Source organism: Macaca mulatta, chromosome 2 (genome assembly GCF_049350105.2).
Source record: "Macaca mulatta isolate MMU2019108-1 chromosome 2, T2T-MMU8v2.0, whole genome shotgun sequence".
NCBI classification, from domain to species: Eukaryota; Metazoa; Chordata; class Mammalia; order Primates; family Cercopithecidae; genus Macaca; species Macaca mulatta.
The window spans coordinates 51,544,582-51,570,671 of NC_133407.1; positions in this window are offsets into that span (position 1 = coordinate 51,544,582).

Below are 26,090 nucleotides of genomic sequence, written 5' to 3' on the forward strand. Positions count from 1 at the left end.
TCCCAAAAATGCAATTATGTATTCATTGTTTTATACAATTCCTTTTCAAATAAGTTACTTTTATTCTTTTAAAGCAGCACATCTCACTTTGACAAGAATACATACATATTTAGTAATGTGTTTCTGCCTTATCTTAGGTATTACCCCCACGGCTCCTTAGGCATTTGGGATAAAACAAAGATAAAAACCTATCTACACCTTCAATAAGCTATAGACTCCAGAATTAACTACTCAAAAATGTCAATATTTTCCCAAGAAAATAAAAACATATAAAGTATTGGTTAAATATCTAACAAAACACACACATACACGTATGCACATCTATACATGAATGTACATGCACATATATAACACACATGAGAAGCAGTGGCTTTTACTGTTTTTAGTGTCACACACTCCTCTGAGAAGATGATTGGGGTTGGTAGCAATCTGAAAACTCATCCTTCTTTTGTAGCACCATTTAGCTACCTCATCAGGGTACACAAGCTACACAAGCTAGTTAGAGTTTCTGAATGAAAAATGAAAAATAAAAAGATCAAGACTCTGTTATCTCTTAGCCAGATGGGAGCCAGACAGAGAAATAAGCCTGGGGCAAGGTCTGGGACTCTCTTTCCAAGAGAAGTTGGCCTGCAGAGTCTTTTTTTCCTTCTGCAGAAGAGCTCTTTTTGTTTCTGTGTGTATGTGTATTCATATGTGTTAAGGGGAAAGTGTTCTAGAAGGTGCTGCTCTGGCCTTGGTGCAACAGAGAAATGGATGCTGATTTTCTTCTGTTGAAGCTTGTAAATAACACTCACGGCTGAGAAAACAGGAGTACAATGCACGCTCAAGAGAAGGAAAACAATTCTCTATCATTGTTCAACAAGTGCAGACACCACTTACTCTTCCTGACAGGAGAAAAAAAAATTTGACCTGATACAGAAAGATAAACAGAGTCATGAGTAGTTGAAAAAACACACTAAAGGAGAACCAGCAACCAGAGGCTAACCAATAACACCCAAGGAAGTAGTTCTTGGGGAAATATAACTTTTAGAAGAAACAGGTGACAACTTTAATGAAAACAATAATAGGGGCAAAAATCCAAGGAGATTTTATCGTAGCGTAGAAAATATTTTCTAGTACCAAAATCAAAAAAATCAATATATTAACTAAAAGTAAGGCTAATAACTTATTGAGTATCGAATTAGTAGTCTAGGAAATCAAACAGAAAGGATATTTTAAAACACATAGCAAAAATATAAAGTGATCATAATGAAAGTTGTGAGCTTTCTCCCAAGAAATATTTATCTACAAATATTTTTTGTAAAATCTCAATTTTCAGATACCCCAAAGCACATCTGTAGACCCAATGACATATAAAAATACAATCCAGTTTAAAGCATGAATTTCATTTTAAAGATTAAAAAAGAAAAAAAAAAAAAGACTTTCTAAGCATCAACATTTCCCTCATTATCCAACGAAGTTTTCCCAAGCCGTTGGTCTGCTCTTAGCCAGGTCTCTACACCTCTACCTTCTCTTGCTGACAGTCAGTAGTGGGAACTTTGTTACTATTGGGTCAATTCTATTTCATGAGTCTTTCCCACAAGATATGGGGCACAGAGAAGCTTTCCTTTCTTCTCCCTTAGACCTCTGGAGAATACTGCTCTCCCTGCCTTTTGCCTGCTTTCCTACTGCTAGCTCCCAGTCTATTCACCCAACATGGCAGCACTCATAGCAGCAAAGAAAAGTCTTTAGAAAAGTCTTGACCAGGAAAGGTAGGTGTCACCTTTTTCTCCATTTATGGAGAGCTCTCCAGAAATCTTTCATCTCTATTTCCCCTTCCAGAGAGACTTCCCTACAAAAAAGTTTGGCTTTATCTAGCGGTGACTTTTTAACCCCCTATGTATTACTTAAATAGTCTATAAAAGAAACCAAATAAAACTATAGTATAATAACATTTTAATAAACAAAGCTGAAAAAGGCAATCATTTTTAAAATAAAGACAGTCGGCAATTTAGGTTCCCACATTTTCCATTAACTCTTTTGACTGTTCAAGTGATTCTAAAGTCTCATGGCATGCATTGCTTTGTTTTGTTTTATTTGTTTTACTGAGCCATAAACTTAATTATCTTCAAGAAGACTAGTATGTGTGGATGAACCTCTTAATTCAGCTTAATTTAGTAGTTCCTAGACTTCTGGATTTCTCAACTGGCTTTTTTTATTTTTTTAAGGCAGAGCAGGAGTTGGCTATATGCCTAAGGGCAACTCTTATTTTGCCAAGTAATCACCTTACTGCCACCTACCACTTCAATATTTTTCAAACTAAAAGGCTGTAAACCATCCAAATTTGAGAGACCATAATCTCACAAAAAAAAAAAAAAACAAAAGACCTCATTTCTTCAGTTTTCCCCTTGTGACTGGCAAAATCTGTGTTTTAGCCTTGTACCAATTCTCACTGCTGTGTTGAGACCATGGCCTGCCCTCTAAGTGAACCTCCAGACACCACGCCCCATCCTGCGTATTGCAGAGCTTTCTGTTCTCTACAAAGTTCCATAGCATAGCAATCCTTGAGAAGTATCACACCTGAACTCTTTCAAGGAAAAGGACCACTGTGAAAGAGATAAGAAATATTTTTTAAAACTTAAAGTGTTATAATAGACAAGAAATAAGTGGAAGCAACTCTCTATGAAAATATTTCATGTATTACTACCATATGTGAAGGTTCTTCCATATAGAATTAGAGTGCCCTACCTGGCATTAACTGTTTTCATTTTAATTAATAATGTGAATCTTACAAGCTGGTTGACATTCATATAACTGATAACTATTTATGTGGTCATAAATACATGTGATTCATGTACTTAATATATATAATAAAGACACAAAAGTAAAATGAAAAATATGAGAAGAATGTTATGAATATTAGAATGTTTGACAACCTCTCAATCATTATTCTGTATTCCTAGTGCATAGGGAAGGCTGCTTTCCATTACTTTCTTTTAACATAGGCTCCTGCTTACCCAGAAGAATTTCACATGCAGTGCTGTTTTATTTTTGTTTTCTAAATAATCGTTCATTTATTAAGTATGGTCTCCTGAGACCAAGAAATGAATTTATGATCTTCATACCAGTATCCAAGAATGGAAACTAATTAATGTCAGCTATATGAACTTAAAAGACTCTCTCTTTTTGCAATTTTTAGTTACAGCTTCCAGAAAGGGGCCAAGGTTCAAACACTGAGTAGAAAATTAAAGTGTTATTTGTATGAAAAATTGTCAAAATACATGATCCAATAAAAGATAATTTCTCCTCTCACATTAATCTTATTTATGAATTAGCCAGAAAGAACATCTTAAATGCCTGAATAGGCTTTGAAGACTGATGGGTATCACGATAGTTGTATAATTTCATAAATTTTTCTGAATGGGAAAATCTTTTATGTAAATACTAATAGCAGAATGGACAATGTAACATTTTAATAAATAAGTCTAGCATTTTATAAAATTATCTGATACAATGTTATCCCAAAATTCATCTAAAACTACAAATTTAAGAAGGATGAGAATATAAAGGAAAAATGGTATCATTTATTATGAAACGATAGAATGTTTCTAAATATAGTTATATCCAGATAAAATATAAGAGATTAAATGAATCATCCGCCTTCTTGGTAGGATTCAGCCACCAGTTGCATCATTAAAGCAAAAACAATATTCAGTTTTAAGTAGTGAGTACTTTTCATTTCATTCTCAATCCAAGCCTGTGCTATTACTAGTTCCTTCTAACAGATGAAAAAACTATGGCACTAAATGGCTGTCATGTTTCAAATTCACACAGATTTTTTTCTGGTATGTCAGTTGTTTTTTCTTACTTATTTATTCACATTTTACTCAAGAATTGTATAATTAAAGTCACATTCATGTGGCACAGCTGGATTCAAATCCTGACTTCAAATCCAATTCCTTTTCACCATACCCCTCAGCCTCTAACTGTGGTGTCATAAAACATGCTTAAATTTCTAACAACCTCTTCAAGCCAACAAATTTTAAATACATCCAATGTATGCCAAAATGAAAAATGTCAGATAGTGGAGAAATTCAGAGTATTTGAAGTAAGAAAATCTATGTTCCAATCCTTTGCCTAATACCTACTGTGTAAGAAATTCTAGAAAAATCACTTTACCTTTCTGGTTTACCTTTCTCTTTTGTAACGAGGAGTTAATAACATCTGTTTTTACCTCACAGCATTGTTTGAAGAAACAAAGAATATATATTAAATTTCTATGTAAATTGTAAAAAATGTTAATGCATCATATTGATTTGCATAATTTATTCAGAGAATCTCTCTCTCTCTGAACTTGAAAAAGAAACCATTCCAAATTTTAGTAGCATAAGTCCCAAAAGACCAATTCAGATAAACCCCATAATCTAAAATGTTACTTATAATATAGGATTTGTTTTATATTAAACAATTTAAATTCACTAGGTATGTATTTATAATTAAGTAAAGTTAAGGGACAATTTTCATGTAACATATACGCTGAGTATTTGAAGTGTCAACAATGATTTTCTGAGCAACTATTATATATCATGTAGTGACTTGATATACAGGTAACATTCTGATGTTGCAAAGGTTAAAAAAAAATTTCTAATATTGAGAAGAAAGTAATCTAGGGGATAAGAGAGACAAATGACTAGCTCAAATACAACATGAATAGTGTTAAAATCAATAGATGAAATGGGAAGTTGGCTTGTCCCAATTCTGAATCTATCTTCATTTCATATTCTTATTCCATATAACTCTGGCTGACTCTTCAGAGGCCATTATCTCTGTAGCCACTATTTATTGATTTCTAAATAAATCCAATGTATGCAAATTAATGCAGAATTCATTAAAAGAAACATCTCCAAACAAAGGTTAATGTTATTTGTTATGACTGACAACAGTTGACAGGCAAAGCAAACTTTCTTGCTGTGATTCCGAATGGTTCAGGGTTATTGGACTCATGCTCTATTTCTGCCTTTCACACACTGTAACTCCTACAGGCCACACCTGCAATATCTCAGTCAACTCTCTGAAACATTTATGTTTCTGGGGGCTGCAAAATGACCTGAAAACTAGATGGATATTTTCAAGAGCTAGATGTTTCCTAAAGTTTAAAAAAAAAAGAAAGCGCTTCATACAGTAACCACTACCTGAAGGGCACACAACAAAAGCTAAGACAGTCTGCAGTACAAACATTTATGACAGCCTGGGAGATATCCAGAGCAGATGGTCTTTCATCATATACAAAGGTCGGAAAAATAGAGACTTAAAATCAGAATGTTTTTATTCAATTAAGGTACCATTTGACCACAAATGCTCTGTCTGCATGAGAAAATTAAAGAAATAAATCAGGATTTTTTTCTCTTAATGGTTGTTTTCATTGGCCTGCACTTGGCAATATGACTCAAGACCCAGACTGAATTTCACTGTTGGGCAATTTCATTTATCATTGTTCCAAATGCAGGTACTGGTGCCCTTGGATTTGGGCACAAAAAAAAGTTACTAGTCCCATATAATTTGTTTTATTTTAAGGTGTGAGGAGGAAAATTTACAATACAGTATTCTTCAGGGGAAAATGTTTCCATTAATATTTTGAACTAGTAGTAAAATATTTAGCCAAATAGTGATGATGGTGGAAATGAGGTATTTCAAAATACACTAATTATTTAGTACCAGTGTTTCTGATGTATGGTATTGGCCACCATACACTTGATCCGTGTTTGTGGTGATTAAAAAAAAAAAAAATCGGCTAAAATATTGGAGTGAAACATTCATTCTTTTTATTCTGCTTTGAAAGTTGAGATTCTGGAGGTACTCATTCAATAACATATGTTGAATGCTTTCTCTAAGTTAGGCATTGTGTTAGGTGCTAGAAATATTAAAACAAATAAGACAAAATGACAGCCCTCATTGTTTCTACTCTATGGGCTATTGAGACGACATGCGTAAACGGCTAGCACCTAAGGTAAACAATAATATGGGTGTCTAATGGGAGTGAAATGGATGAAGTATTAAACAGAAGCTTTTATCTGTATCCTTGGTCTTTTCTTGGCTCAATGTGTCTCTGAAGGTTTTCAGGTCAGTGCTGTCTCTCATAAATAGTGATAGACTGCAGTGAGGACTGAATCCTTATATTTGGGACTAAATTCTTGCATTTGAGATCTGAATTGTTGCATTTCAGACCCAGAGTCTCCACTTGCTGTGTGATTTGAGGCAATAACTTCAATTTTCAGGTCTCGATTTACATCTTAAAATTAGACAGGAATAATACCTGTTTCTACTGGGTGATTGTGAGGATAAAATGAGACAACATATAAGAAAACACATTGTAAGAGAATAGGAGGAGCTGATATACAAATACTGTGAGTTGTAATCCGTTATTATTAATGTATCCTCTGGGCCAAATAAACCCTTTATAAAAAAAAAGTAAGCCATCTTGAAGGAAAAAGAAGCCGTAAATCATGTAAAACATAACTTCCTGCCTGCCCTCCCATGAGAAAACTATATCTGAGAACAGTTTCAATTTATCACTGACCTTGTAAAGGCAAACAGACCAGACCCAACTCAAAATCATGAAATTAGGGAAAGCTATATCCCAGTCCTTCTCTTTGTGACTCGGAGTGAGTTTTTAAATATTTTCGAATCTCAGTCTCTGTATCTGGAATATGGGGATGAAAATACGGTTTAGAACTACAGAGTTGTAGTGAGTCCAAATGAAATGAAGTTTGTTATTAAAGTAGCACAATGAGGCCCCAGGGCCAAGTTCATAGTAGGTCCTCTATAAATGTTAATCAACTCCATCACCAAAACAATAAGGGTTCCAAAATTATCATTAACTCTAATTTGATTAACCAAACCTTTACTATTGATGAGTTTTGCACAAGTCAACTCAATCAGCATTTGCATTTTGACACTTTTATTTCTAATTATGCAAAATTTGCTCCCTGTTAAAGAAATTTCAGGCATCAGCAAGCAAATCAGAAGACAGTTTGCAGACACAGAAGGCCCACTTGAAAGCTGTTTCTAAAGTCATATTTATTTATTCCTTTTAATATGATTTCCAGGAGAGTTGTTGGGGTGTAGAAATAGTCAGATATGTCCCATGTGCTTAGTGGAGGTCCATTGTTAAAATGTAGTCATAGCCTAAGTGCAAACATATTGTCACTGATTTCCTCTAGGATCTGGAATCACGTGCCTTTGATAGCTCTCTTTCCCTTCCCAAAAGCAGGCCTCATTCCCTAATCTTAGCCCAACCCCTTCTTTCTTATCTCAAGACCCCAAGAATCTTTCTGTATGTTAGCATATTTTACAATATTTTCTTCATTTTTCACCCCATAATCCTGTGTTAGTTTGTGTTAAGTCGAAGATAAGATAATCTACTTTAAGTTAAACAGAAAGGGGTTTAATCACCAGGTACTGACGGGGCTACATCAACCGGCTACAGAGTAAACTTCCGGGCAACTCCCAGCCTTCAGAATCACACTGTGCCTTTCGGTGATTGGGAAAGCAGCCCTTCTGCAACAGAAAGCTGCAACTGCAGAAGCAAGCTGGCTGTCTCACCATCAAGCTTATGAAATGGATGTCTTGCCCCTTGCCTTCCTCCCTGTGTAACCCAGATCCATCTCCACATCTTGCCAGAAAGTGCGTTTGGCAGAGCCTAAACATATCCAGAAATCTGTCCACAAAGGAAGCTTGTTTCTCAGTGTTTTGCTTTTTGGTCTCTGCAGAATAGGAAGAACACTAGACAGGACCTGCAATGCTATACATAAATTAGTCCGTTCTAAGTATCTGCCAAAAACATTATGAAATATTTTACCATCCATTCTATATTTTGGTACCTTTCTTGTGGGAAAGAGGGCAAAAGAAAACAGTTTGTTTGCCACTAGAACATGTTCTGTTTGTTATTAAAGTAGCACAATTAACAACCATGAACTTGAAGTCAAAGACCTGGAGTCCAGGGCTTGCTCTGCCACTAATTAGTTTTTGGCCTTGGATAAGTCCATTCACTTTTTAGAATTTTCGTTTCCTGCAAGTACAAAATGAGGCAATTAGACTCAGTGATTGCTGAAGAAGCATCCTTTTTATAATATATTAATGTCTACATTATTCTTGCTGGCATAAATAACTTTTTATATTTGATTAAAAGTTATACACAGGCTCTTAGTATTTTTATGAAAAGAGTGCCATTCCTATTAATTCTAATTGGATTGTCTACAGACACAGATAAGAACAAGCAGTGTTTTCACTCATGCTCAAGAGGTTTATAGACTCAATGGCTTCACTAAAGAAATCCTTGAAAAATCTATTATATTTTTTTCCTTTCCAGTCTTTCCAAGGTCCTTTGGAATTAGTAAGCCAAGGTTTCCCTCTCTAATTCCCTCCCAAACTCCCACAGCAGATACTAAGATGCTGAAGGAAATCATTTTACTGAGTATCATGTGTTTGGGAAGCCGAGGCAGTGGACAGGCCCTCTCAGCTAGGCATGCTCCAGCAGTGTGGCCACAGGCCTCGATCAGAGGAATGCCAATAGGCCCGGGTCTTACAAGATAGGTTTCCATGGTAATGCCAGTTTTTTACTGTTTCATATAGTCACTTATGGATGCTTAAAGTATTATAGCCACATCTATTCTGCTCTTTGTGTTAATTCTGTATAAAAGCTTCTGTACCAATATAATTCAAAATAGATCACATCATTATAAACAAATGTATTTATCCCTATATGGTTTTTAAAAACGAACGCAGAAAAAAATCCTTGATACTGACTGCACGTACAACACAAAACTCTGATCATTGTAAAGAATATTGGATAGATTTCAACATACAATTTCTTAGTACATTTATTTAGAATATCTGTTCATTTACATTCCTTCCCACCATCATTGCAAACAAGAACTCTTGAATAAGTTCTTCAAGACAATGAAAACAAGTTGAAAGGGAACAGCTTCTTTTGACAAAATATTTTTAGTGCTCATGATGTACACGGAGTCTTAAAAAGTTTGTTACTCTATCTTTAAGATAGTAAGAATACACTGGTTAAATTATCCCAGTTAAACCATATTTAGAAGAAAATGCTTAGTACTTCCAGTAAACACTATGCCTCCCATTATTATAAAAGTGTTTACTTTATCTCTTAGAACAGTATTAATCATGACATCTTCAGATTTCTAAAAATCGAAAGTTAAACTAAAATTTCACTAGCCGGATGCCATTCTAGATACTCTTCTCCAAACACAATGAAATAATTTCCAGTTTGCAAATCAAAGCCTTGCTCTGTGCGCGCAAGCGTGTGTGTGTGTGTGTGTGTGTGTGTGTGTGTAAATGTTTTACTTTCAGAGATAACTGTAGCTTGAAATGTAGTTGAAATTCACAACTGTAGTACACTATCACATCAGGGATATTGACATTGATACTGTCAAGATACAGAACATTTCCATCACCATAAGGATTCCTTCTATTACCTTTTTGTGGCAGTAACAACTTTCCTCTTCCACCTTGCCCTTATCTTACAGGGCAACCAATAATCAGTTCTCCATTTCTTTAATTTTACAGTTCAAGGATGTTATATAAATGAAGTCATGCAGTATGTAACTTTTTGTTATTGACTTTTTTTCAGTCAACATAATGCCGTTGTGGAGATCCATCCAAATTGTTGCTTATATCAGTAGTTTGTTCCTTTTTCTTCCTAATATTCCATGGTACAGATACTCACAGTACGTTTACCCAATGAAGGACATTTGGACTGATTTCAGTTTTTGGCTACTATGAGTAAATACACATTTGTGTACAGGCTTTTATGTGAACATGTCTTCATTTGCCTGGAAAAAATATCTAGAAGTGCAATTGCTGTGGTTGCTTGTTTGGTTTTTTAAGATGCTCTCAAAGTATCTTCTAAAATGGCTTTCCCATTTTACATTCCCATCAGCAATGGGTAAGTGAACCAGATTCTCTGCATCCTTATCAGCATTTGGTGTTGTCACAATTTTTTATTTTAGTCACGCTGATATCTGTATAGTGATAAATCATCATGGCTCAAATTTGTATTTTCCAAATGGCTAATGATATTGGACAATGTTTCATGTGTTTATTTGCCATCTGTATATACTCTTTGGTGAAATGTATCTTCATGCTGTTTGCTCATTTTCTAATTGGAGTGTTTCTTATTAGGTTGGTGCAGAAGTAATTGTCATGTTGCCATTACTTTTAATGATGAAAACCGCAATTACTTTTGCACCAACCTAATAATTTTAATATTTAGCTTAGAGAGTTCTTTATACATTCTATATGGAATTTTTTTTGTCAGACACATGGTTTGCAAATATTTTCTCCCAGAGTCTTTTAACCTCTTAATAGGGTCTTTTATAAAGCAAAAGTTTTTAATTTTGATGAGGCCTGGTTTGTTAACTTTTCCTTTTATGGAAAGTGTTTTTCTTTTATAGATTGTGTTTTTTTTAGTATCAAGTCTTGGAACTTCTGGCCTAGTCTAGATCCCTAAATTTATTTCCTATATTTTTCCTGAAAATTTTATACCTTTACATTTTACATTTAAGTTATTGATATATTATGAGGTGATTTCTATAAAAGTGTGAGATTTTGATCAAGCTTCAGTTTTTGATCATAGATGTCCAATTGCTCCAGCACCATTTCTTGAAAAATGCTGTCCTTCCTTCATTGAATTGCCTTTGCACCCCTGTGAAAAACCACTTGGGCATTCAATGTTTGTGTGGGTCTATTTCTAGGTTCTCTGTTCTGCCCCACTGATCTATCCTTCTGCAATACCATACAATCCTGATTATGGACCCTATATACAGGTTAATCATTCCTAATCCAAAAATCTGGAATCCAAAATGCTCCAAAGTCTGAAATTTTCCAAACATCAAACATGATGCTACAAATGGAAAACCCCACACTTGACCTCATGAACACAAACTGCGTTTCATGCACAAAATTATTTAAAATATTTTGTAAAATTACCTTCAGGCTATAAGGTATATATGAAACATAAATGAATTTTGTGTTTAGACTTGAGTCTCATCCCCAAGATATCTTATTATGTATACACAAATATTTCAAAGTCTGAAAACATTCAAAATCTGAAAGATTTTCAGTCCCAAGCATTTTGAACTAGGGATACTCCACCTGCAGTAAGATTTATCCCATTTCATTCTTCTGTTTCAAATTATTTTAGCTAACCTAAGTTCTTTTATTTCATGCTATATGAATTTTAGAATAATCGTATGTACATACATACAAATCTTACTAATATTTTGATGAGAATTATGTTAAATCTATGTATCAATTTGAGGAAAACTGACAAATTTACTATGTTGAGTCTTCCAACCCAGGAACATTTATTTAGATGATTTTTATTTCTTTCATTATATGGTGTAGCTCTAAGTCTACAAGTCCTGTGTTATGTGTTTTGTTAGATTTATGCCTAAGCAATTCATTTTTTGAGTGACTAAAAATGATATGGTATTTTAAATTTTAATGTCCACATATTTATTGCCAGTATATAGAAACAAGATAATTATTTAATGTTGTTTTTGTATCTTTTGATCTTGCTAAACTCACTTATTAGTTGTAGTGATTTCTTTTTGTTTTTTGTTTTTATGTGGGTGTATGTGTGTGGATTCCTTAAAATTTTCTGCTGTAAACAATTATGTCATGGGAAAATAGGGTAAGTTTTATTTCTTACTTTTCATTCTGTATACTTATTCTTATTTTTTTTCCTTTCTCTATTGCACTGGCTAGCACTTCTGGTACTATGTTGAATAAGGTAGGTGACAGCCAACAATTTTTCCTTGTTCCCAATCTTAAGTGGAAAATATTTAGTCTTTTACTTAATTTTGCATTACATATAATGTTAACTATAGATATTTTGTGGATCTTCTTATTTGAACATAAGACATTACTTGCCTTTTTCAACCTCATTCCCTCACAAATGTACAGTGAAGTTTTCCAGTAGCTACATGATGTGAGATATTGCAACAGATGAAATATAGAAGAAAGAATGAAAAATGTAGCTACTTTCTATTAAGCCCAACATTAAAGAGATTTGCAAATGTGTAAAACAATGTCACTCTTTCACTAACTTATTTTGTTTGGGAAACTATATTAATTATTCACAAAAATGTGCTGTGTTATTGCTTAATGAATTAATAAGAAATGTTTTAAATTTTATCAATTTTAATTCCTGATATAGTAAATGTCTATAGATATAACCCACATAATCACTATAATCTTTGAGGTCCTCGATAAATTTTAAGATGGTTAATGGGTCTTGAGTCCAAAAAGTTTGCAAGTCATTTCTTTAAGCTATCAGAGTCTTTAATATTTACTAAAGTTGATATTTAATTTCTGATATTTGTGCTGCATGTAGGTGTGTTGCTGGAGATGTATAAATATGTTCTAGCGTATAGTTCTATAAATATTTGACTGAATACTATTTCAGGGTATTTTCTGCATGCTTCTTGTTAATCTTTTCTTGAAAGGTTGTGTTGCTGACTGTGAATCTTCTCTTCCAGGTAATAAAAGGGCAACACAACCAGAAAAAAAGATTTACTTTTGGAAACTTTATATAACTAAACATGCATTCAACAAATATTGAATGCCTGTTTTGTATACCGGATTTATAGCAGTAATGAAAACAGACAAATGCTTGCTTTCATGGAGCTTGTCTTCTAGTTGCGGGAAAATGAAAATAAATAAATAATAATATACCATGCGGTGAAGGGCAAGTAGACATAGAAATTCATAGCCAGGTCAGGCACACTGGCTCACACCCATCATCCCAGCACTTTCAGAGACTGAGGCAGGGGGATCACTTGAGGCCAGGTGTTTGAGGACAGTCTGGGAAACATAGTGATACCTCCCATTTCTTTTTTTTTAATTATTTAAAAACATATAAAAATAAAATTGACATTTCTTTTAAAAATAAATTTGTAGCCAGTTGAGTTCTCTCTTGCTCAGGGAGTTAGAAGTCCTGGCATGGGAAAGCTTTTTCTAGAATTAAAGGCAGGGATAAATCATGCTTCTACTTATAGACTACAAATATTAGGGAGAATGTGTCACCTATTGCTGGGTCAGAGTGCTTTCCTTCTCTATTTTTCCTCAATCCTTTTTTCTTTGCTTTGCCTTGTATGGAATTCTTACCAAGTTTGAACATTACTGTCAAGGTTTCTTCTAATAAGTGTATTGTTTAGTACACATGTAAGTGTACTAAAATGTGTATTATTGCACTAGAACATGTAACTGACCTCTACTCCTAAGGGAGTTAAAAAAGAAAAAAAGACATTCATTTGCATCAGGAAGTTATCCATCAACTTTTCCTTATCCTCTGACTATTTTAATGATGATACAGCAAACAGCCCCACATTTTTTTTAATAAGCAAAAATAGCAATCTTATGAAGAATGTGTTTCCTGCTGCTGTGAGAAACAGGGTCCTAGGTGGCATGCTAGCCTTAATTTGTTTCCATTTAGCCTTCTTCCAAGATAAGGAAAGATACTGGAAATCATTCCTGCCACAGTCAATCACAGCCAATGTCATGGCACCTGAAACCCAGTAAGAATAGGCAATGTGACAAGCCAGATTGTGCGGAAGGTCCCCTGGTTTAATAAGCAACTGCCTTAAAATACCCCATTAAGTTGTTGTTGTTGTTGTTGTTAATTTCATGCATTCATTAGTATAATCGTAGACTTTTAATTTCTGGAATAATCTCAGGAAAAATACATATTTTTCCTTCAGTGATAATCTAGTCTGGTGGATGATTCTCATGTTTATAACATTTCCCTACTCTGCAAATATTATCACTAAGCATTTGGATATGCTTAATTATGTGAGCGAGAACACTTAAAGTGATAATGATTTGGCATAATTTATGCAATAAGAAGAATGTTTTGAAAAACTACTCTCGACTGGTCATTTTCCTTACCTCCACAATTAAAGCAGTCCTCTTACCTTTCGGACATTTCTCTTTTCTTCAGAAACATAGTATTGAGAGTGACTTCTTGTCTAAGTAAATTTTTCTTTTTTTTTTTTTAATTATACTTTAAGTTCTAGGGTACATGTGCATAATGTGCAGGTTTGTTACATATGTATACCTGTGCCATGTTGGTGTGCTGCACCCATCAACTCATCAGCACCCATCAACTCGTCATTTACATCAGGTATAACTCCCAATGCAATCCCTCCCCCCTTCCCCCTCCCCGAGATAGGTCCCGGTGTGTGATGTTCCCTTTCCCGAGTCCAAGTGATCTCATTGTTCAGTTCCCACCTATGAGTGAGAACATGCGGTGTTTGGTTTTCTGTTCTTGTGATAGTTTGCTGAGAATGATGGTTTCCAACTGCATCTAGACCTAATACCATAAAAACCCTAGAAGAAAACCTAGGTAATACCATTCAGGACATAGGCATGGGCAAGGACTTCATGTCTAAAACACCAAAAGCAATGGCAACAAAAGCCAAAATTGACAAATGGGATCTAATTAAACTAAAGAGCTTCTGCACAGCAAAAGAAACTACCATCAGAGTGAACAGGCAACCTACAGAATGGGAGAAAATTTTTGCAATCTACTCATCAGTAAATTTTTCATATATTCATTTTCCAATTATGTACAGCTCAGATATTTGTCTGAATATACTTAGATGTGAATGCAATGCATTAAGTGATGGTGGCCCCATAGAAATACAGCTTATTAATTTTTTATGTTGATAAAGCTTCATTTCAGAGGCTACTATTTGTTTTATTATTATTATTATTATACTTTAAGTTCTGGAGTACATGTGCACAACGTACAGGTTTGTTACATATGTATACATGTGCCCTGTTGGTTTGCTGCACCCATTAACTCGTCATTTACATTAGTTATTTCTCCTAATGCTATCCTTCCCCCATCCCTCCACCCCCTGATAGGTCCCAGTGTGTGATGTTCCCCACCCTGTGTCCAAGTGTTCTCATTGCTCAATTCCCACCTATGAGTGAGAGCATGTGGTGTTCGGTTTTCTGTCCTTGCGATAGTTTACTCAGAATGATGGTTTCAGTGGCTACTATTTCAGAAATGATCTGATGGAATTCCCATATACCTGTAGTCAATTATTCATGTAATGTATTTATTGAGCCCTACTCTGTGCCAACCACAAAGCAAGATTCTGGATTTCTGTGCCTGGTGCTGATAAACCATGGCAGTCATGCCTTGTTTATATCATTATGCAATTAATTCTCTACAATCATCATTTTCAAATTATGCTCAAAGAATTTTTAAGATATATCCTACTGTGGCGCCTGTGGTGTGAGGACAGAAATTCAAATAGCTTAAACTCTGAGCCCTGTCTTAGTTGCTGTTCTGACTTTTAAATATTGGACTTTTATGTAAGATTTCACTTAAAGAAAGAATTGTAAAGCTGACAGAAAAACCTCCTCTTCTGCCATAAACAAACTGGCAAGAAAAAAGATACTTTCCCCAAATCAACCTATATTTATTTAACATTAGTAAATGTGCTAAATGATAAATTTTGCTAACCCAGAGAATTTGTTTTAATAGAATTGACCTAAATTAGAGATTCTTAAACATTTTTATCGCAGCATCCTTTACAACTCTTAAAATTGTTAAGGACCCCAAAGGTGTCTTTTAAAAGGGAGAATTATTATATATCAATATTTATCTTATTAGATGTTATTTTAATTTCTGAAAAAACTTTAAAATATTTATTTAATAATTTATTTTTAAGACAATAAATGAATTTCATATTAATATACACAAGCCATTTCTATGAAAAATAAATATATTTTCAAAACAAAAATTTAGTGAATGGCATGATTTTCTATTTTTGCAAATCTCTTCAACATGTGACACAACAGAAGAGTGCTAAATTCCTAAATCTGTTGCAATATCATGTCATTCTGAGGTGTGAAGCCAGCTGGATTTCCTGGGTGGAGTGGGGACTTGGAGAACTTTTCTGTCTAGCTAAAGGTTTGTAAACGCACCAATCAGCACTCTGTAAAAATGCACCAATCAGCGCTCTGTAAAAAGGGACCAATCGGCACTCTGTAAAATGGACCAATCAGCACTCTGTAAAATGGAACAATCAGCAGGATGTGGGCGGGGCCAAATAAGGGAAGAAAAGCTGGCCACCCAAGCCAGCAGCAGCAACCTGCTTGGGTCCCCTTCCACGCTGTGGAAGCTTTGTTCTTTTGCTCTTCACGATAAATCTTGCTGCTGCTCATTCTTTGGGTCTGCACTACCATTTAAGAGCTGTAACACTCACTGCAAATATCTGCAGCTTCACTCCTGAAGTTAGCGAGACCATGAACCCACCAGGAGGAACAAACAACTCCGGACGTGCCACCTTTAAGAGCTGTAACACTCACTGTGAAGGTCTGCGGCTTCACTCCTGAAGTCAAGCAAGACCATAAACTCACTGGAAGGAAGAAACTCCAGACACATCTGAACATCTGAAGGAACAAACTGTGGACACACCATCTTTAAGAACTGTAACACTCACTGTGAGAGTCCGCGGCTTCATTCTTGAAGTTAGCGAGACCAAGAACCCACTGGAAGGAACCAATTCTGGACACATTTTGGTGACTCGGATGGGACTATCGCCAAGTGGTAAGTACCATCAGACCCCTTTTGCTTGCCATTCTGTCCTATTTTTCCTTAGAATTTGGAGGCTAAATACCAGGTACCTGTTGGCTAGTTAAAAGCAACTAGCGCAGTTGCCGGACTAAAGACATGGGTGTCAGGTTTTCTGGGAAAGGGCTCTCTAACAACTCCCGACTTTTCAGAGTTGGGAGCGTTGGTTTGCCTGGAACCAGCTTCTGCTTTTCCTGTACTTCCGGGCTGAGCTGAGGGTTAACAGAAAGGAAAGCCATTCAGCTCTGGGGTCCCGAAAACAAGTTGGTTGACCCTGCAGCCATGAGCAGAATTCTCAAAATCATGTCACCCAAGTGAGACTTACCCATCTATCCTATCTATCCTGACCCTTGCCTCCTGGGTCCTAATGCTTGTCAGACAAACTTCCTCTCACCTCTCTTCTCTGAGGCTAGTCCTTCTTCTAAAAATCACTCCCCGTCTCTGGTGCTTTTCTAGTTTCTCCTATGAGAATGATTTCTAGTATAAACATCAGAGCTCTGTTACTTTCTTTAGGCACCTGGACTCACCAATCATAAATAGATAATTTTTGCTCAAAGACCCATCAGCGCTGGGGGTACTATCTGGAATTTTAGCATCCCTCCTCAGACTAGCAGGCCTAACAAAAGCTATTCCTGAAGTTATGATATGGGGAGCCTCAGAAAGGATATCCTTCCTATTCAAGTGAGGACAAAAGGTGCTACTCTTCCAACCCTGGAGATACCTTCTCTCCCTCAGGGTATGGTCCTCCTCTTCATTTTGGGGGCATAACATCTTTATAAGGCAGGGGTAAAGTCCTAATACTAACAGGATAATGCTTAAGACTCTTAACAGGTTTTCGAGAATGCATCGGTAAGGGCCACTAAATCCGATTTTTCTTGGTGCTCTTTAGGAGGACAGGCAAGGGTGCAGGTTTTCTACAATGTGTCAGTAAGGGCCACTAAATCTGACCTTCCTCAGTCCTCCTTGTGGTCTAGAAGGAAAACTAGTGTTCCTGCTGCTGTGTCAGTGAGCGCAACTATCCGATCAGCAGGGTCCAGGGACCATTGTGGGTTCTTCGGCATGGGGAGAAACAAACAAACCAAAACCATGGGAAGTTTTTGTCTTTCAGATGGAAAACACTCAGGCATCACCCTTGAAATGCATCCTAAGCCATTAGGACCAATTTCACCCGCAAAACCCTGAAAAAGAGGCAGCTCATTTTTTTCTGCACTATGACTTGGCCCCAATATTCTCTCTCCGATGGGGAAAAATGGCCACCTGAGGAAAGTGTAAATTACAATACTATCCTGCAGCTTGATCTTTTCCATAAGAGGGAAGGCAAATGGAGTGAAATACTTTATGTCCAAGCTTTCTTTTCATTGAAGGGGAATCCACAACTATGCAAAGCTTGCAATTTACATCCCATAGGAGGACCTCTCAGCTTACCCCCATATCCTAGCTCCCCTTCCTATTAATGATAAGGCTTCTCTAATCTCCCCTGCCCAGAAGGAAATGAGCAAAGAAATCTCCAAAGGACCACAAAAACCCCCGGACTATCAGTTATGTCCCCTTCAAGCTGCAGGGGGAGGGGAATTTGGCCCAACCCAGGTACATGCTCCCTTCTCCATCTCTGATTTAAAGCAGATCAAGGCAGACCTGGGGAAGCTTTCAGATGATCCTGATAGGTATATAGATGTCCTACATGGTCTAGGGCAAACCTTCGATCTCACTTGGAGAGATGTCATGCTATTGTTAGATCAAACCCTGGCCTTTAATGGAAAGAATGTGGCTTTAGCTGCAGCCTGAGAGTTTGGAGCTACCTGGTATCTTAGCCAAGTAAATGATAGAATGACAGCTGAAGAAAGGGACAAATTCCCTACTGGTCAGCAAGCCATCCCCAGTATGGATCCCCACTGGGACCTTGACTCAGATCATGGGGACTGGAATTGTAAACATCTGTTGACCTGTGTTCTAGAAGGACTAAGGAGAATTAGGAAAAAGCCCATGAATTATTCAATGATGTCCACCATAACTCAGGGAAAGGAAGAAAATCCTTCTGCCTTCCTCGAGCAGTTACAAGAGGCCTTAAGAAAATATACTCCCCTGTCACCCAACTCAATTGATCCTAAAAGATAAGTTTATTACCCAATCAGCTGTAGATATTAGGAGAAAGTTCCAAAAGCGAGCTCTGGGCCCTAAACAAAATCTGGAGGCATTATTAAACCTGGCAACCTCAGTGTTCTATAATAGGGACCAAGAGGAACAGGCCCAAAAGGAAATGCAAGATCAGAGAAAGGCCACAGCCTTAGTCATGGTGCTAAGACAAACAAATTTTGGTGGTTCAGAGAGGACAGAAAATGGAGCAGGCCAATCACCCTGTAGGGCTTGTTATCCGTGTGGTTTACAAAGATACTTTAAAAAAGATTGTCCAATGAGAAACAAGCCACCCCCTCATCCATATCCACTATGCCAAGGCAATTACTGGAAGGCGCATTGCCCCAGAGTGCAATGGTTCTCTGGGCCAGAAGCCCCCAAGCAGATGATCCAACAATAGGACTGAGGGTGCCTGGGGCAAGTGCCAGCTCATGTCATCACCCTCATTGAGCCCCGGTACATTTAACCATTGAGGGCCAGGAAACTGACTTCCTCTTGGACACTGGCACGGCCTTCCCAGTGTTAATCTCCTGTCCCAGACAGCTGTCCTCAAAGTCCGTTACCATCCAAGGAATCCTGGGACAACTTTTAACCAGGTATTTCTCCCACTTCCTCAGTTGTAACTGAGAGACTTTGCTCTTTTCACATGCCTTTCTCCTTAGGCCTGAAAGTCCCATACCCTTATTAGGGAGGGACATATTAGGAAAAGCTGGAGCTATTATCCACATTAATATGGGGAACAAGTTACCCATTTGTTGTTCCCTACTTGAGGAGGGAATCAACCCTGAAGTCTGGGCATTGGAAGGACAATTTGGAAGGGCAAAAAGTGCCCACCGTGTCCAAATCAGGCTAAAACACCCCACCACTTTTCCTTATCAAAGGCAATACCCCTTAAGCCCTGAAGCTCATAAAGGATTACAGAATATTGTTAAACAAAAATACATTTAAAAGCTCAAGGCTTAGAAAGGAAATGCAGCAGTCCCTGCAACACCCCAATTCCAGGGTACAAAAACCAAATGGTCAGTGGAGACTAGTGCAAGATCTTAGACTCATCAATGAGGCAGTAATTCCTTTATATCCAGTTGTACCCAACCCCTATACCCTGCTCTCTCAAATACCAGAGGAAGCAGAATGGTTCACTGTTCTGGACCTTAAGGATGCCTTCTGTATTCCCCTGTGCTCTGACTCCCAGTTTCTATTTGCCTTTGCGGATCCCACAGACCACATGTCCCAACTTACATGGATGATCTTGCCCCAAGGGTTTAGTGATAGCCCTCATCTGTTTGGTCAGGTACTGGCCCAAGATATAGGCCACTTCTCAAGTCCAGGAACTCTGGTCCTTCAGTATGTGGATGATTTATTTTTGGCTACCAGTTCAGAAGCCTCATGCCAGCAGGGTACTCTAGATCTCTTGAACTTTCTAGCTAATCAAGGGTACAAGGCATCTAAGGTGAAGGCTCAGCTTTGCCTACAGCAGGTCAAATATCAGCCTAATCTTAGCCAGAGGGGCCCTCAGCTAAGAAATAAATACAGCCTATACTGGCTTATCCTTGCCCTAAGACATTAAAACAGTTGTGGGGGTTCCTTGGAATCACTGGCTTTTGCCGACTATGGATCCCTGGATATAGTGAGATAGCCAGGCCCCTCTATACTCTAATCAAGGAGACCCAGAGGGCAAATATTCATCTAGTAGAATGGGAAACCAGGGGTAAAAATAGCCTTCAAAACCTTAAAGCAGGCCCTAGTACAAGCTCCAGGTTTAAGCCTTCCCACAGGACAAAACTTCTCTTTATATGTCAGAAAGAGAGCAGGGATAGTTCTTGGAGTCCTTACTCAGACTTGCAGGACAACCCCACAACCAGTGGCATACCAGAGTAAGGAAATTGATGTAGTAGCAAAAGACTGGCCTCACTGTTTATGGGTAGTTGCAATGGCGGCCGTCTTAGTGTCAGAGGCTATAAAAATAATACAAGGAAAGGACCTCACTATCTGGACTACTCATAATGTAAATGGCATACTAGGTGCCAAAGGAAGTTTATGGCTATCAGACAACTGCCTACTTAGCTACCAGGTGCTACTCCTTGAAGGACTGGTGCTTCAAATATGCATGCATGTGACCCTTAACCCTGCCACTTTTCTCCCAGAGGATGGGGAACCAATCGAGCATAACTGCCAACAAATTATAGTCCCGACTTATGCCACCTGAGATGACCTCTTAGAAGTCCCCTTGGCTAATCCTGACCTTAACCTATATACCGATGGAAGTTCATTTGTGGAAAATGGGATATGAAGGGCAGGTTATGCCATAGTTAGTGATGTAACCTATTTGAAAGTAAGCCTCTTCCCCCAGGGACCAGTGCCCAGTTAGCAGAACTAGTGGCATTTACCTGTGCCTTAGAACTGAGAAAGGGAAGAAGAATAAAAGTGTATACAGAGAGCAGGTATGCTTATCTAATCCTACATGCCCATGCTGCAATATGGAAAAAAGGGGAGTTTCTACCTTCTGGGGAACCCCCATTAAATATCACAAGGAAATCATGGAGTTACTGCACACAGTGCAAAAACCCAAGGAGGTGGCAGTCTTACACTGCCGAAGCCATCAAAAAGGGGAAGGAGAGGGGAGAACAGCAACATAAGCAGCTGGCAGAGGCAGGGAAAGACCAGCAGAAAGGAGAGAGAGGAAGAGACAGACAAAGAAGGAGTCAGAGGCAGGGAAAGACCAGCAGAAAGGAGAGAGAGGAAGAGACAGACAAAGAAGGAGTCAGAAAGAGAGACAAAGAAGTCAAAGAGAAAGAAAAAGAGATGGAATTAGTAAAGAAAAAGCAGTGTACCCTATTCCTTTAAAAACCAATTCAAAACCTATAATTGATCATTGAAGGTCTTGTCTGCGACCCTATAACACTCCAATACCACCTTGTTGTCAGTGCAAACCAGGGCATAGCCTGAAAGCACTGAGGCTGCTGACAACCCATAGCCTTCCTACCAAAAGTCCTTAACCCAGCAGGTTTCCCAACAGGGGATCTAAATCTTAATTAATTACCATACAAAGTTCCAACCAGATCTAGGAGGAACTCCCTTCAGGGCAGGACAGATAGATGGTTCCTCCCAGGTGATTAAGGGAAAAAGACACAATGGGTATTCAGTAAGTGATAAGGAAACTGTTGTAGAAGCAGAGTTAGGAAAATTGCCTAATAATTGGTCTGCTCAAATGTGCCAGCTGTTTGCACTCAGCCAAACCTTAAAAGTACTTACAGAATCAGGAAGGAGCCATCTATACCAATTCTAAGTTAATATGGACTGAAGGAGGTCTTATTAATAGCAAACAATAATTGAAATCCCAACTTACAGGGTTTTTAACAAAAGTACAGTTTTCCAAAAGTTAACAGTGTAACATGTATTATCCTACTACCACACACTCTCAAAGATTTTCTTAGCCAGTTTGCAAGAAATATTGAAATCTATCCTTACTCTACAATCCCAAATAGACTCTTTGGCAGCAGTGTCTCTCCAAAATTGCAGAGGCCTAGACCTCCTCACTGCTCAGAAAGTGTTCCTTCTTGGGGGAAGAGTGCTGTTTTTACACTAACCAGTCAGGGGTAGTATGAGATGCCACCTAGCATTTACAGGAAAAGGCTTCTGAAATCAGACGATGCCTTTCAAACTTTTATACCAACCTCTGGAGTTGGGCGACATGGCTTCTCCCCTTTCTAGGTCCTGTGACAGCCATCTTGCTATTGCTCGCCTTTGGGCCCTGTAGTTTTAACCTCCTTGTCAAATTTGTTTCCTCTAGGATTGAGGCCATCAGGCTACAGATGGTCTTACAAATGGAACTCCAAATGAGCTTAACTCACAACTTCTACCAAGGACCCCTGGACCTACGGGCTGACCCTTTTACTGGCCTAAAGGATTCCCCTCTGGAGGACACGAAAACTGCAGGGCCCCTTCTTCACCCCTATCTAGCTGGAAGTAGCAAGAGTGGTCATTGCCCAATTTCCAACAGCAGTTGGGGCATCCTGTTTGGAGAGGGGATTGAGAGGTGAAGCCATGTGGACTTCCTGGGTCAAGTGGGGACTTGGAGAACTTTTCTGTCTAACTTAAGGTTTGTAAATGCACCAATCAGCACTCTGTAAAAATGTACCAATCAGCCCTCTGTGTCTAGTTAAAGGTTTGTAAACACACCAATCAGCACTCTAAAAATGCGCCAATCAGCGCTCTGTAAAAACGCACCAATCAGCACTCTGTAAAAATGTACCAATCAGTGCTCTGTGTCTAGCTAAAGGTTTGTAAACACACCAATTAGCACTCTGTAAAAATGCACCAATCGGCACTCTGTGTCTAGCTAAAGTTTTGTAAATGCACCAATCAGCACTCTGTAAAAATGGACCAATCAGCACTCTGTAAAATTGACCAATCAGTGTTCTGTAAAATGGACCTATCAGCAGGACGTGGACAGGGCCAAATAAGGGAATAAAAACTGGCCACCGGAGTCAGCAGTGGCAACCTGTTCGGGTCCCCTTCCACGCTGTGGAAGCTTTGTTCTTTCTCTCTTCACAATAAATATTGCTGTTGCTCACTCTTTGGGTCTGCCTTACCTTTAAGAGCTGTAACACTTACTGCAAATATCTGTGGCTTCACTCCTGAAGTCAGTGAGACCACAAACATACTGGGAGGAACAAACAACTCTGGACGTGCCACCTTTAAGAGCTGTAACACTCACTGCAAAGGTCTGCGGCTTCACTCCTGAAGTCAAGCGAGACCATGAACCCACTGGAAGGAAGAAACTCTGGACATATCTGAACATCTGAAGTAACAAACTCTGGACACACCATCTTTAGGAACTGTAACACTCACCACGAGGGTCCACGGCTTCATTCTTGAAGTCAGCGAGACCAAGAACCCACTGGAAGGAACTAATTCCAGACACAATGTAGCCTCTGGGAAACCACCACATGCTCATGAGAGAATAAGAGGAAAATGGCCAATAATATTTCACTATAATTTTGAGAAAAGTTTTGATCCTGTGGACCCACTGAAAATGTCTCAAGGACTCCTCAGACTGCCTAGCCACACTTTGAAAACTACTAACCTAAGAGTTATTTTAGAAAATCATTGATACACTCAAAGTCATAGAAAACAGCGCATAAAATAATATCAAGGACAAATAGTTGCCATAAATGTAAAACGGCACTAGGTATGTAAACTCCAAAACTAAGCTTATCCTGTTTGCAGACAACATAATTTTCCACATAGGAAATCTCAAGGAATTTACCAAGAAAAACTTCCTAGAACTATAAAGGTAATTGGTCAAGGTTGTAGAGTACAAGAGCAATACAAACTATCAATCTGATCTCTATATGCCATCAACAAACACATGGAAATCAAAATTAAAAACACAGTGTCATTTATATTAACTTCAAAGAAAAGTAAATACTTAGGTAGAAACCAACAAAATATATACAGGATCTTCATGCTGAATACAAAATGCTGTTGAAAAAAAATCAAAGACCTACATAGAGAGATATCATGTACATGGATTGGAAGCCACAACATAGAAAAGGTGTTCATTCTCCTGAAATTGAGCTATAGGTTTAATGTAATTCCTATCAAACTCCAAGGAAAAGATTTTATAAACATAGTTAATCTTATTCTAGAATATATATGAAAGGGTAAAGGGCTTACATTAGCTAAAACCATTTAAAAAACAATAAAGTAGGAGGAATCACTCTATTCAACATTGAGGCTGACTATACAGTCATAGGTCTGAAGCCTAATATTTGCTGAGGAACAGATTAGTGGAACAGAATAGAAACCCTAGAAATAGTTCACACAAATATGCCCAAGTGGTTTTTGACAAAACTAAAAACCAATTCAATGAAGGCATTATTATCTTTTCAGCAATTGGTGCTGGAGAAATTAGATATGAATAAGCAAAACAAAAATAAAACAAATAAACAAAAAAACACAAAGCACCTTGACCTAAACCTCACACCTTATACAAAAAATTAACCAAAGATAGATCATGAACTTAAATGTAAATTTGAAACTCTAAAACTTTTAGAAGAAAACAAAGGACAAAATCTTCAGATCTGAAGAGTAGGCAAAATTCTTAGACTTGACGCCAAAAACAGGATCATAAGAGGAAAAATTAATAAATATAGTTCATCAAACTAAACATAGTGCTCTGTGAAAGACTCTGTTAAGAAGACACATAAAGAAGCTATAAACTGATAGCTAACCTATCTGACAAAGGACTTGTAACCAGAATATAGAAAGAACTTTCAAAACTCAGTATTTTTTTTTTAAATCAACAATTCAGTTATAAAATGGGCAAAAGACATTTCACCAAAGAGTATATACAGATAGAAAATAAGCACATAAAAAGATGTTCAACATCAGTAGCCATTAGGGTAGTGCAAATTTAAGCCACAATGAGATATCACTATACAACTTCAGAATGGCAAAAAAAAAAAAAAAAAAAAAAACAAATGCAAGTGAGGATGCAGAGAAACTAGATAACTTATACATTGCTTGTAGAAATGTAAAATGGTGGAGCCCTTCCAAAAAATGGTTTGGAAGAGTTTTCAAAACTACACATGAATTTACTGTATAACCTAGCAATTGTGTTATCGAATATTTATGCCACAAAAATGGAAATTAATGTTCATACAAAAAACTATATATAAATGTTTATAGCAGCTCTATTTGTAATAGCCCAAAACTGGAAACAACCCAGATATCCTTCAGTGAGTTAATGGCTAAATAGATTTTGGTACATCCATAACATATATTGCTACTTGACAATGAAAAGGAACAAACTGTTTTTTTTCTGTTTTTAAAAGACAAGATCTCACTCTGTTGCCCAGGTTGGAATGAAGCGGCATGATCATAGCCCACTTTTACAGTCTCAACCTCCTAGGCTCAAGGGATCCTCCCACCTCAGCCTCCAGAGTTGCTGGAACTACAGCATATAACACCATGCCTGGCTAATTTTTATTACTATTATTTTTAGTAGAGATGTGGTCTCTCTATGATGCTCAAGCTGGCCTCAAAAAAAAAAAAATACTATTGATACACCAACAACTTGGATTTATCTCGATAGGATTATACTGAATGGAAAAGCCAATTTCACAAAATTACATTCTGCATGATTCTATATATATTGTTCTTGGAATAACATAATTATGGAAACTTAGACTGTATTCGTGGTTGCCAAATGTTGGGGTGGAGAGAACAGGGATGGTTGTACTTATAAAGTGGCATGAGAGATAGCCTTGTGGTGATAGAACAGCTCTGTATTTTGATT